This window comes from Protopterus annectens, chromosome 13.part0 (genome assembly GCF_019279795.1).
Source record: "Protopterus annectens isolate FY-2018-M chromosome 13.part0, PAN1.0, whole genome shotgun sequence".
NCBI lineage: Eukaryota > Metazoa > Chordata > Ceratodontiformes > Protopteridae > Protopterus > Protopterus annectens.
Window position 1 is genome coordinate 521,783,491 of NC_056747.1, and position 13,455 is coordinate 521,796,945.

Here is a 13,455-nt window from a genome sequence, read left to right on the forward strand (position 1 = left end):
GCTTCTGTAGTACAGAGTTCAATTTCCTCAGCCATCATGCGTATACTGTGCAGCTCTGATCAAGTCACTTCACCAGGCAGTGCTCATGGGCTATCCCTTGCATCCATTTGGCTGTCCCAAGTGCTTTACCATATGCTGTTTGACTATAAGTTCCAGTATGTCTTGTATTTTAGTGGGTTGCCAGATGCATTTTCTGTAAATGTGATCTTCAAGGAAAGAAACATTTACTGTTGCTCATGTTAAATCTGTTTTCAGTGCAAGTCTGTTTTCCTTAGCAAAGGGCTGTCAGTATTTGTGTAAAATCTGAAATAACTGTTTTAAATTAAACCAGAATTTCACTAATCATTGCAGAATTGAAAAAGAAAATAGTACACGCACTAACAGATTTAAACAGTGTTTTATGGTAATTTATGGTAATTGGGGAAGAGGCAACCAAGTAATGGGATACTGGTATGGCTTGGGGGGGGGCATTACCCTGTCCAGGTACCCATTTGACCATGGTCGAGCTCTGGGCCTATTCTGTCAGACTGTGAATTGTTTTGTTTTTTGTTTTTTTAACCAGGAAGGCCCCTGGTCATTAATACATAACATTTCTCAGACTTCATGCAGCTGACAGTTGTAAAAGTACAGTAACAGGTCCAGTAAATTCCCACTGAGATTTGTTTTAGAGGAAAAAAAAATGACAGCTGCACTTAAACAGCGCAGCTACAGAATGAGTGACATTTAATGACCACTCACAGGCCTTATTTAAACAAGTCTCATCTTTGACAACTGACATTTTGCAAAAACATTTCCTTCCACTAATGTGTGCAGATTGCCTCACCCTGGCAAACTATTTTACAGTGTTGTCAGAAGCTGTCTCATGTTATGGAAGCTTATACAATAAATTCTTATACAAAAAGACATCTTAACATATTTGCATTTGAAATTTGACCATATGAAATTCTATTTCAGTTTTAGTGAGTACCCCAAAAACTTGCAAACATTTCCCATTTGCAAGGTACTTTAGTAGTTGTGTGTACTGCAAAAGTATGCAGAGCAAGCACATTTTAATTAAATGTTTTTGTCCTGGTAGAAACCGGCAGTGCCGACAGTGCAGGTACACTTGGCATGTAGTCCATGAGACCACTTTAGAGCCTAAGCCAATTTCCCAAATGGGCCAGTGCCTTGCTTGGTTAAGTGGCTTGCACACAGCAATAGGCAAATGAAGGGAATCAAACACAGAACTACAAGAAGCAGCTTCTAACAGCTGGTATCTTAGTGTGAAAGAAAGAATGTGTGTTCAGTTTCTACAATTTGTGTTGTATTTTATCTATCACCAGTCAGGGAAGAGTCAAATTTACAGTTACCTTGTGCTGATTACAAGAACACTAAGAGGTACCTTCTAACTTTTGGCAAAATGATCCTATAAAATTTACAGTACAGACAACTTTCATGTCTCTAAAACAATAGCTGTTACTGCAAAAGTATAAACATCAGACGTGCATCAGACATGTTTGGCACAAAATCAACTTCACAGTGGCAGCAATCCTTAAAGTCTGTGAGTTGAAATGAATTTTGTAAGTGAAAACAGGTTGCCGTGAGAACTGGAGATTATTGCTTTAGCTCTCAACTGGTAGGGGAGAGTCGATGCTGAAAGAACCTAGTACTATAAATAAGACACTGTTAAATCCATGATCTGCTGTTATCTTTAGTGTTTCACCTAACTGTTCTGTTCTTCCACTACTTAGCTTTTTTTTGCACAAGGGAAAATAAAGTGTTGCAGTAGTGGGTGGGTGGGGGTAAGAATACTGCTTAATAAAAGTTGGGAGGCAACAAATGAAGGTGGATTATTTATTTTTAAAGCACAGAGTATACTATCAGATGAAAGGACCCAGTTATTTAGCAGATTAACATCCTCCGTGAATTACTGTGCTTAATGAAGCTGGTGTTCTTCTGGTTATTTCAATCATTCCTGTAATTCTTAATTCCAATTGTGCTCTTAGCAGTTGGATAATAAATCCAGCTGAGATTAATTCCTGTTGTTTCTCAAGTTACATGAATTCACTGCTTAGTAAACATTGAAAAACTGAATGCAGCAGCAAGCAGTATGGGTTTTGTATTATATTTGTTGGCAACAGTGCATGTTTTTGTATGCAGTCATTTTATAACCCAGCATGCTTTACGTTGCAGTAAAAATTGGTGTTTTTGAGTGGTACAGAAGCAATCGCTTGGTCGAGCATGATTTAAGAATAAATGGCTATGTCCATGAGTAGCAAGTTCCACAGAAAGGGAACACATTATTGACAAATTACCATAATTCCAGCAGTGATTCAGCAGGCAGCTTTTCTTGACGCAAAGTAAATTATATAGTCAGATCAATTATTCTGCAAACCATTTGTGTTAAGTGACATGACGTACAGTTTGATGCAAACAGTGATGTCAAGTTAAGTGCTGAGAGTTAGTCTACAGGTATGCAACCACTGTACGTAGGTAATCTGTTCTATGCATATGATAGTTTAGTTTTCCTTTAAGGTCAGTTAAAGTGATCCAGTCCTTAAACTTAGTGGAGTAGGAAATTGATCAATAAATGATGAATTACTGGCTCAGCCTAAGTAAGAGAGCAAGATGCAACAAATAAACCATCAGTTAAAGTATGGTAAGTAAAATGTAATTATAAAACAGAACATAAATAATCACAGCTATGATTTTTTTTTACAAAGTGGTAATAGAAAATTGAAGGGGATAGATAAAATATGGAATTATAAATCGAGCAAAAGGAAGGAGACTAGAGAAGAAAGTCCATTATGAAAGCACACGAATAGGGGGTGAATGCCAGGGCAGAAGGCAGATGGAGGTGAATGTTATACATTTAAAATGTAGGTCAGCAGCATGTATAAAGGCAGCTAATAAGAGGAAGATATGTATCTGAGGGGCTGCAGAAGGCACTGTGGCCAAGGTTAAGACATTTGGACTGGCTTTGTTTCACAAGATGTGCTTTAAACTCCTGTCCGAACTTGGAATAGGATGAGATATCCTTTTAAGTTGAGGGGGATTCCTGCTTCTGCAAGTGTTGAGGGGCTAACAGAGAAATTGGTGGGTGCAGTACAGATCATTAAACTTCAGTTACACATATTATAAGCATTTGCTATTTGTTGAATGAAGAACTGCAATTCTGTTGCAGAAAAAGGGATACATTATCACCTTCGTAAGCTTTTGAGACAATGGTTTCTCATAAATGCACCAGATTAGTTTAAACAGAGAGTGAATAATACAAGTCTGAAAGAATTGCAGAATCTATTTTTTAAGCATGGGTACATTAAGTAGGCCTGTTTGGGTGGTGGTGGGGTAATGCTTCATCTATGGGGAGTAGGGTAATGCATATGGGGAGGAGAACAGCAATTGCAGGCACACTAATGTTGCCAAAAGGTACACACAAAATGGAGCAAACCCTGATACATAAAGGATTTTATGAGGGATGGGGAGCTGTAGAATATAGGGGATTATGATAAAACAGGTTTCAAAAAACTTTTGATGCAGTTGTCAGTTAAGGGAAGCTATTTGTTTTGTGTAAAAGTTTGTGACAATCTATAGTAAAATAATTAACTATATTCTTTCTCTTCCACAACAATCCAGTAGTTTCAGCTTCTACTTTTAAGAAGTTTCTGGTTTACTTTTTCATAGTTTAAGAACTGACTGGACTGTAAAAACAATCTTCTGCTCCTGTTTTGACTACAGCTAGTTACCATTGGCCGGCTGGCTTTAACTTGGTCTGCTGTATTTTCTCTTGTAATTTCCATTCTGATGTATATTTCCTTACTGTGATACTTTAACAGTCTACTCTGCCTGTGGTAAAGTGAATGAAATGAAAGGTTGTCATTATCCCTTACAATAAAGATTATTAGCAGTGTTTGTATGATCAAAGATCAGTGCTGTTCAGAAATACCAGACATATTTGCTTTATAGTACTGATGCAAGTTATTATTCATGTGCATTTGAAAGTTTATTTTAGTAACTGTATAATTGTTTACTGATCTACTTTTCAGATATAGACTGTGTGACACATTTGGTGATGGGGTTCAAAACAACTATAAAAAAGATATACTATTAAAAAGGTATCTGCTCAGAAAAAAAGAAACATCATATGGAGTGGATAACAACACCACAGATAAATTAAACTGATAACTCTGTCTTGAATTAAACTTGCCCTGAAGCTTCATTGTTTCCATTGAAATATTAAGTAGTCTGTGTGCAGCCGAGTAATGTTTGCTGAGTTAAAATATCATCTGTAATTTGTTGCAGTTTTTTTTTTTTCCTTTTTCTTTTACTAAACAAAGCAAAGTTTACAGCAACTGTAGCTATGAGGAAAGATTGTTCACCCAGGTATATTTACCATTCTTTTATGTTTTTATAACAGGTATCGAACAGAGTATTGAGCATGAGGAAGGACAGAACAGGTCTTCTGCCGATTTGAGAATAAGAAAAACACAGGTAAGACCATGTCTGGGTTGTGAGAAAGAGGTCTGAAGCAATGTGGAGAGTTCCCTTCTTTTCTGAAATCAAGCCCACTGAGTATCACATTTGACTGTAAATGGGGCTGTGACAAATAATTATTACTCTTTGTGAAGTATAGAGAAAAGGTAGTGCCATATTTGAGCTTGGTGTTTGAAATGAATGTTATAGTGAAGACTGTTAGCTTTCACCAGTGTTAGCCATCTGACTTCTATAGCGAACATATTAACAGCCATTGTTTTCTGCAGTGTTTATTATGCAAGCAGAGAATATACTTAGCCGGATTTTTCTTTTATATCACACATATGTACACTACAAACAGACTTGAACCTTAGAATTACCAGTTCACCAATTGTATTTCTTTACTACATGGGATGGAAACCAGAGGACTGAGAGAGAACTCGCACAAGGGCAAGGAGAACATGCAAACTCTGCATGGGAGGAACTCCAGCCCAGAACCAAACTGGAGAACCTCTTAGTGTGATTTGAGAATGCTTATTATTGTTGTACTTTGCCAACCTCCCTACATTACTTTTTTTTTTTTTAAATCTGTGACTTTACACCCTTGGAAAAAAAGATCTCATTTGAAACCCTATACTACTGTGGAAACTGGCCATTTTCAGAATAGTGTAAAAGAAGTAAAAAAATGTATAAGAAGGACAAGAAGATGAATTTTCTATCATATCAGGTCTGTATGAATTAATACTCATTCCTGTTAGGTGGAATCAGCAGTTGTAGTTTTGTATTGGGGGGGGGGTTGATAATTGGAATCGGATTTCCTACAGGAATGTTTAATCAAGGAATTATAAAGTCCAAATTTTAAACAAATGCTTCATAAAAATATACCTGCAAAGAAATTAACACATTTATTTAAAAACATAAACTCTGGACTTCCAAGATGGCTGCACACCGATCAACAGCTTGACTTAAGCTCTTCCAGTGTTAAAACAGAAACTCACACTGCAACCAGAGATACTGTCAATTTGACTAAATTTCAGTTACTGGCTAGTAAGTACACTGCCTGGATCCTGCAAAGAAGAAATTAAGAGATACTGAATGAAAACCAATTAGAAAAGGAGAAGAGAAAACACACTGAGAAGAGTCTTGCAGCTGTTCAGCAAAAAGCAGTTCAATCTCCAGCTTTGGTACAAGAAATGGCTTCCAGTAATCCAGAGGAAAAAGTCAAATGAGCTCAGAGCTGATTAAAATGAAATACTGAAGGGAGTATATCAATACAAATAAAAGGCTGGAAAAAATGGAAGAAGCTTTAAACAAATATTCAGATGAGCTGATAAAAATGCAAAATCAGATATTGAAATGAAGAAAAGGATGGCTGAGTATGAGACTGCTCAAGAAGAGATGTATCAAAAAATGGTAGAGTTAGAGGACAGCGCACACAGGGACAATCTGAGATTTTGTTTTGTACCACAGAAACTAGAAGGAACAGACTGCATTAATTTTATGAAGGGACAAATAAGCAACTGGACTGGTATTCCACAGCAGGTACTGTTAACTGAAAGAGCATAAGGGCACACCATGTGTATGCTCCAAATATGTCCATAAGAAAGCAGCTGAGACTCTTTTTCCTAAAGTTGGAAACCTACCAGCAGAAAGAGTTAATTAAAAAAAAACTGTGGCAAAAGGGCAAAATATTAAAAGTTGGAGACAGTAGAGTGTTCGTGGAAAATGATTATTCACTGTACTCCAGGCAGAAGAGAGAAAATTTATATCAGTAATCAAGGAATGCAGAGAAGCAGGTATCAGGTTTAAGTTGCTATGTCCATCTGTCTTCAGCATATTTGTTTCCTGCAGGATCAAAGTCTTTCTTTGATGCAGAGCAAGCTGAAGAAATGCAACTGCTTGTCCAGCAAAAAATGAGCCATCAGGCAGAGGGAACTCTGATTCTTCTGATAAGGCACATGGAGAGATTTTGCCAGTGAAACCTTTTCCATTGTTCTAATGGAAATGCTTGAGAGACAGAGAAAAGCACGCGTTGACAAGAATTGGGAGCACCATGGATTTGGGAGATGTAGATTAACAGAAGACCAGCAACATGGGAATTAGTGAATAAATGTTGGACTGCAAAGTATCAGTCACATTCATGAAGTACAGCTGTATAAGAATAAGTGGAAAGAGTTGGCTTTTGTTGATTTGGTTAACCTCGTCTAGTACAGAAAGGCACCTGCCTCAGTTAATGTTATTAATGTTTGGAAAGAGAATGAGGGGGGGGGAGAAGGAAAAGGGTAATACAAGTAAAACTATTTTTTTCATTAACAGTTCTGTGAAACATTTCACAATATAAATTGTACATTTTATAGTAAAGTATTTTAGTTCTCGTATGTGATAATGTTAAAGTAAATACATGCCTTTTTTCCTTCCTCTTCTCTCTCTCTCCTTTTTTGACATTAAAAAATGTAGGCATTACAGTACAAAAAGAAAAGCAGGCAAAAGTATGAATAAGTTAATAAGCTGTAATCTTGATTTGTTAGGTGGCTGTAAAAGTACACAGATCATAATATATGTTTTGATATGTTTTCTCTTACTTCAGCATAGATGAATGTCTGGATTAACATCCTTGGCTTAGTCTAATAGGATATTTTAAGGGGGAAACAAGTAAGTATGGGAACACGGAATATAATGAAAAGTTTTTCTTTAGCTTTCTGAATTAGTTGCCTAAAATTCCCAGTAGGCTGTATCTGTAAATTATTACTTTGTTTTTACTGGATATTTTATTTTAAATTTTGTATAAATTTAATTGGAGTTTGTGGTTTATTAATGGTCTGAAGAATCAGGTTTTGTTTCCGCAAAAGCGCTTACCAATATAATTATTTTATTAAAGTCTTTACATTAGCCATGGTGCTCAGTTTTCCGTTTTTTGGAACTTCGACCTTTATTTGGTCACTTAACTTTGTGTTTTGAAAATTTCAAGCCTGCATAAACTGAAGTACTGCTGATGATTCCCTCCTAGTGTTAACCCACCCACTCTCCCCCTCGTTGACCTGCTTTTTAAACCTGGTGATTTTAAGCTGCCCACCCCTACTGTAAATTGAGCTTAATAAGCTCCTCCCTTTCTATGCTGCTGTTGATATCCTGAATTATTCATTTGCCTTTCCTTGTGTTTATATTGAAAAAGTGCATTTTGCCTCCTGTCTGTTCTACTGATTTACTTGCTGTGAATTCATTGTCAAGCTAGCTGTTGGATAAAGTAGTGCATTTTTACACTGTAGCAAGAACTTGTTTTTGCATCAAGTAGGATTTTCCATCTAGTACACTGGGAGGTAGCCTGGTAGGTTTATTTTAGGGAAGCACTTGAGATTTCTGCCTGTGGTTTTATTGGCTGGAGGGCTTATTAATTAGCCTATCTTGTTTTTAGTGCCTTTATAAATTCTGTACAGTTGAGTGGCTGTTGGATCATTTATACAAAGTAAAGTACTTTGATTAAATAATCACACTTTTATAAGCTGTTTAAAGTACACTGCTGTATCTGTATCTCTAAGTATGTTTGTGGTAACATTTCACTCCAGACGCACACTACTGTCCTTTTACATTAGGAGGACTAGAATTATTTATCTAGTGGCAATAGGTGTATACCTGGTCTGTCTGAGCTGGGAAGCACATAAAAGGGCTCTCTAAGTATTTTTTATTTATTTATTATTTTTTTTGCACTTCTCTTATATACTGTGACTGTATTTTAGCATAAATAAACTATACTGTCGCTGCTGCTTTAAATAGTTAATTGTGCTGTATTACATTGTATCAGTTAATTGTAGATCGTTTGTGTGGTCTTGCATTTGGGCTCCAAATTAGCTATTCTACATTAAGAATGTGTTTTTCTGCACCCTTGTGGCAGAAGTGTGCTGATCTAACCTATTTGAATTGGGGATTGCTGTTGGAAGGCTTGTTGTGTGCTTTCTTGATTGGTAGTTAGCTTAAAACTTGTTTCTCTAAAATTTCAGCCTTGCATGCGCCCAGTGCCGCTCTTCTCAAAGCAGCAGTTACTGCCTTGTATAAACCCAAAAGCATAGAAGCTCAGTTTTTCCCTAAACAGCTGTCAGTAGGAACACCTCATAAGTTCATAGGACACTACTAGACTATTGGCTCGGAGTCCCTTATAAGCCTAGCCAAGAATTTCACCCATGTTCCCAAAAAGTCAGCACCTGTTTTCCCTGTTCAGCAGGGACACAGTTGGGATCCCAGGGGTATATTTTCTGTTTCCCATCCAGTTGTCCGGGTTCCTCTTAAATAGGGCTAGTGAGGTACTCTGCTTGGCATGGAGAGGAAGTCTGTTCCACAGATGGGGGAGTTGTTGAGACACAAATCTATCCCACTAAGTTCTATTAATGTCACAGACCAGGTTGATATGCAGCAAATCCATCAAGGCCGAGTCTGAGATGGCCTTGTATGCCTGACACAGATCACCTCTGAGCAGTCTGTACTAGACTGAGTAGAGGGACAGGGCTTTTAGCCAATCTGTATAGGATAGGTGTTTGAGACCCTGGATTTTCCTGGCCAGGAACCTCTGTAGTCTCCAACTGCTGCATGTTCTTGGCAAGGTACATGCTGAAGGGGGAATTCTACTTGATAATGGGTCTGATAAGGGAGGAGTACAGGGATGTTAAGACCTCCTTGTTCCTGGATAAAATACCCTTATTTATGAGGTGTGACATGTAGAAAGCCTTCCATATAACGGAGGCAACATGGTGGTGAAAAGTCAGGTTGCTGTCAACCTGGTTGCCCAAGTCCCTCAAGACTGATTGCATGCTTAGTACATTGTTATTAATGGGATAATTAGTGGGGATACCATTTTCCCCAAAGGGGATTATGATGCATTTCTTGGCATTCAGTTTCAGGCCATGCTTCTGACACCAGTCATTAGTTTGGTTAAGGCCCTCTTGGAGGATGTTCACATCACTAGGGGAATTTGACAGTCCCCAGCTTGCAGTCATCTGCAGACTTGGTCAGCCATAGACCACTGGTTTTGGTTTGCACCTCAGAAAAGTATAACCCAAACACTAGGGGCCATAAGACCAATCCTTGGGGTACGCCACTTGCTACGGTCTACTACTACAGGTGGCTTTCCCCTATTTTGACTGAGTGGGTTCTATCTTTGAGCCAGTTAGCTACCCATCTGGTAACATATGGGTTGATGCCTAACTGGGAGAGTTTGTGTATTATGCCCACGTGGGGAATGGTGTCAAAGGCTTTGGCTCGGTCAGGGTAGTTGTTGTGCACTGTCTTGCCCTCATCCATGGCTTTGGTGACTGTTTTGAAGAAGGTGACCAAGTATACCAGCATGATCTCCTTTTGACAAAACCAAATTGTGTAGGATCAAGTTTTTGGAGGATGCCAATGACCTTGTTTAGAAGGTCCACGATAATACATTCCATGGCCTTGCAGATCAGGCTAGTTAGGCTGATGAGCCTATAAATGCCTGGATCTGTGAACGCTCCACCTTTGTGCAGAGGGATGACCGTGGCTGTCCTCCATTCTGCTAGGATGAAGCCAGTGCACAGGCTTTGATTGAATAGGGTGCCTAGTGGTGCTGAGAGCTCTTGTCTGAGCTCATGAAGTACACAGCCAGGGATGTTGTTGGGTCCCATGGAGGCTGTATTTTTTGCCTTTGAAAGGGCTAATAACCTGCTCCCTGGTGATGAGGGGAGGTGGGCAGGTGCTGGGGATGTCCTGGTTTACTGATGGGAGGATGGGGGGGGGGGGTTCACTGAACTTGTCTGGCAACAGGTTGGCTTTATCTCTGACATTTGTGTATGTGATATTCTTGACCAGTTCAGAGCAGATTTGGGAGTTATCTTTCAGACTTCATAGTTGCGCACTGGGCAGTGTTGCCTTATTTGATCAACCTTAGCCCACACAAAGTGTAGGTCTGCCTTGTAGTCTCAGCACTACCAGCACAGTCTTGTCAAATTAACCCATTCCCTTCCCTAATAAAATATACAGTAAGAGCCTGCTGTTATGGACGGGCAGTTCCCATCATCACTCTGGCCAACCTGATAGACATGGGCATCCTGAGGCAATGTCGCAATTGCCTTGTATATACTGACAGCCACTTAATCCTGAAACAAGCAAATATTTTGTGAGATAGTTACACTGTGAAAGTGGAGGGAAGACTTTCACATAAGGACAAATCAAATGCCAAGCAGGTTATCGCCGCACACACACTTCCCACACTAAATAAGGACACGACACACAAACCCACACAAGCAGCGATACTCATTTGTAACTTACCAAAAGATCAAAGGCCTCCCAAAAAGAAACCACTTACACACAATACAGAGAAATAACCACCATACACACACACACACACACACACACACACACACACACACACACCAGTATTTCAACAAATAAGCCCATAAGGTGCAACACCACAAAACCTAATGCATTGGTCATAGGTGCCTCCATTTTGAGGCACACAGATGTTCCCTTTACCAAAATGATTAAGGAGCAGGTTAAGGTTAGCTGCCTGTCAGGTTCCAGGATCCATCAAGTCATTCTACCACAAGTACAAGTTTGACTCTGTTACAGTCAACGTGGGGGTGAATGACTTGAGACATACCTCAATGGACTGTATGAAGAGAAAATATGACTGAGCTCTCAAATTGTGTCTCACAGGCAGATATAAGCCTAGCCTTAAGCAGCATTCTACCTTCTCCAAGGATGATGCCACAAAACAAACAAAAAATTATTTGACTTTAACAATTGGTTTAACTTCTGGCATCAGTCCAAGGGGATCCAATATCTGTCAGTCTGGGAAGACATGGTCAACAGGCCATGCTGCTTTGCCAGAGATGGTCTGCACCTGTCTCCTCTAGGATTTCAGATACTGGCAAAGGCATTAGTCAAACCCCTATGGTGCCTTTTTAGGCAGTGTCAAAATAACCAACCTCCCAACATAAGAAAATCCTCTCTATATAAACTCAATGTACCGCTACTTAATGTTGGGAGTCTAAACAAGAACTCGCTGAAAGCACTTCTCACTTTGGAAGACGCTGATGTCTGTGCAGTCACCAAGACATGGTTCAAAGACATGTAAAGCACCCTGGCCTTGCAGGGCTACAATGCCTTCCATACATTCAGACCACAAAGTGAGCATGAAAGAACCAAAGGAAGAGGTGTATCCATCTTTATTAAGGGTAAGTACACCTTGATACTTATCAAACAACATGACTCTCTTGAGCTACTCCATGCCCAGTTAACTACAGGCAAAGCCCCCTACCATACAATAGCTAGCTATAGGGCTCCCACTGTGAAACAGGAAAAGCATACCTGAACTTACTGGAGTCGCTTGCCATACAGCCCAACACTTTACACATGGGTGATTTTAATTATCCTACCATCGACTGGAAAACATACACAAACAAGCTGGCTCAGAGCTTCTTGAACTTGGTGAATGCAAATGCTCTGAAACAGTTAGTCAGCACACCCGCAAGAGGCTCAAATGTCTTGGACAATAGTATTCACTAACATGGGAGAGCATTGCACCCCCCCCCCATATGATGTCCTCCCTGATGACATCGGACCATAAATGAGAATTGTTCAATGTCATTATAAAACCAGATACCCCATCAAGCTCAAAAATGCTTAAGAATTTTTCAAACACAAATTACCTCCTACTAAGTAATGGTACCTGATCAGATTAAAACCAGGTCTTGCAGAAAAAAACAAGATACCTTGGTGGACCTCTAGTATAAACAGGCTATACAACAATCAAAAGAAACTAATGTCCAAGAACAAGAGGGAACTGGCTCAGCAGAGGAAGAAATCCCTTTCTAGCTTAAATAAATTAAAGGTGTTAAGTCCTCCAAAGCTAATTGCAAAATAAAAATAGCCTCCCTAGCTAATGACAATAACAAGGCATTCTTTAACTATGTCCAAAATCTAAAAGGGAGTGCCCAACTACACCCTGAACTGGTTGTGGATGACATAACCCATGCTCAACTGGAGGTAATAGGCAATCTGCTAGCTGACAGATTTGGAGCAACCTTCATCCCCTAAAGTATACCTGTCACTATTCTTCCACATATTATCTCAAGAGACCAGGTCATCTTGGTGGTCTCCAAGGCTAGAAACACAGCAGTGGGAACAGACAACATCCCAGGTTGCTTTTTAAACAACCTAAAACATAAGCTAGCACACCATCTTGGATCCCTGTTTAACCACAGCCTGAAAACTGGCTATGTTCTCATGGAACAAAGGACAAACAGTTGATGGTCCCCCTTTGTGCAGAGGGATTACTGACACTAGCCAAGGAATTTGAGACAACCCCCCACTCTGGTGTTATAGAGAAACTCTCCCAGTTGGGAATTAACCCCTACATTACCAGATGGGTAGCCAACTTACTTACCAACAGGACACACATTGCCAAAGTGGGTGATTTCACTGCTATCAAAAGACTAGTCACCAGTGGCATACCTCCGGGTTCTGTACTGGGCCTCTTACTGTTTGATATTTATTTCTGTGAGTTCCAGACAAATTTGGATGGCCTATGGCTGACCAGGTTTGCTGACAATTGCAAATTGAGACCAATCACTGAGTCCCCAATGATAATATACTGCAGACAGGGTTAACGCAGAAAAAATTATTGGTGCCAAAGCCACAGATTAAAGCTAAATGCAAAAAAAATGCATTATTCCCTTTGGGAAAGCTGACATCACTGCTAATTACATTATAGACAGCACCTCCCTAAGTGTAAACCCAGTGGTACATGATCTGGGTACTCAGGTTGATATAAATCTGAACTTTGACCACCACATATTCACAGTTGTAAGGAAATCCTTCTATGTGGCACATCTTGTAAGTAAAGGCATAGCATCTAGATCTAAGGATGTTATAATTCCATTATAGTTGGCCCTCATCAGATCAGTAGTTCAGTACAATGCTGCCTTTTGCATGTACCTGACCAGATACCTGCAACAATTGGAGAGAGACAAATGTTTCTCGCAAAGA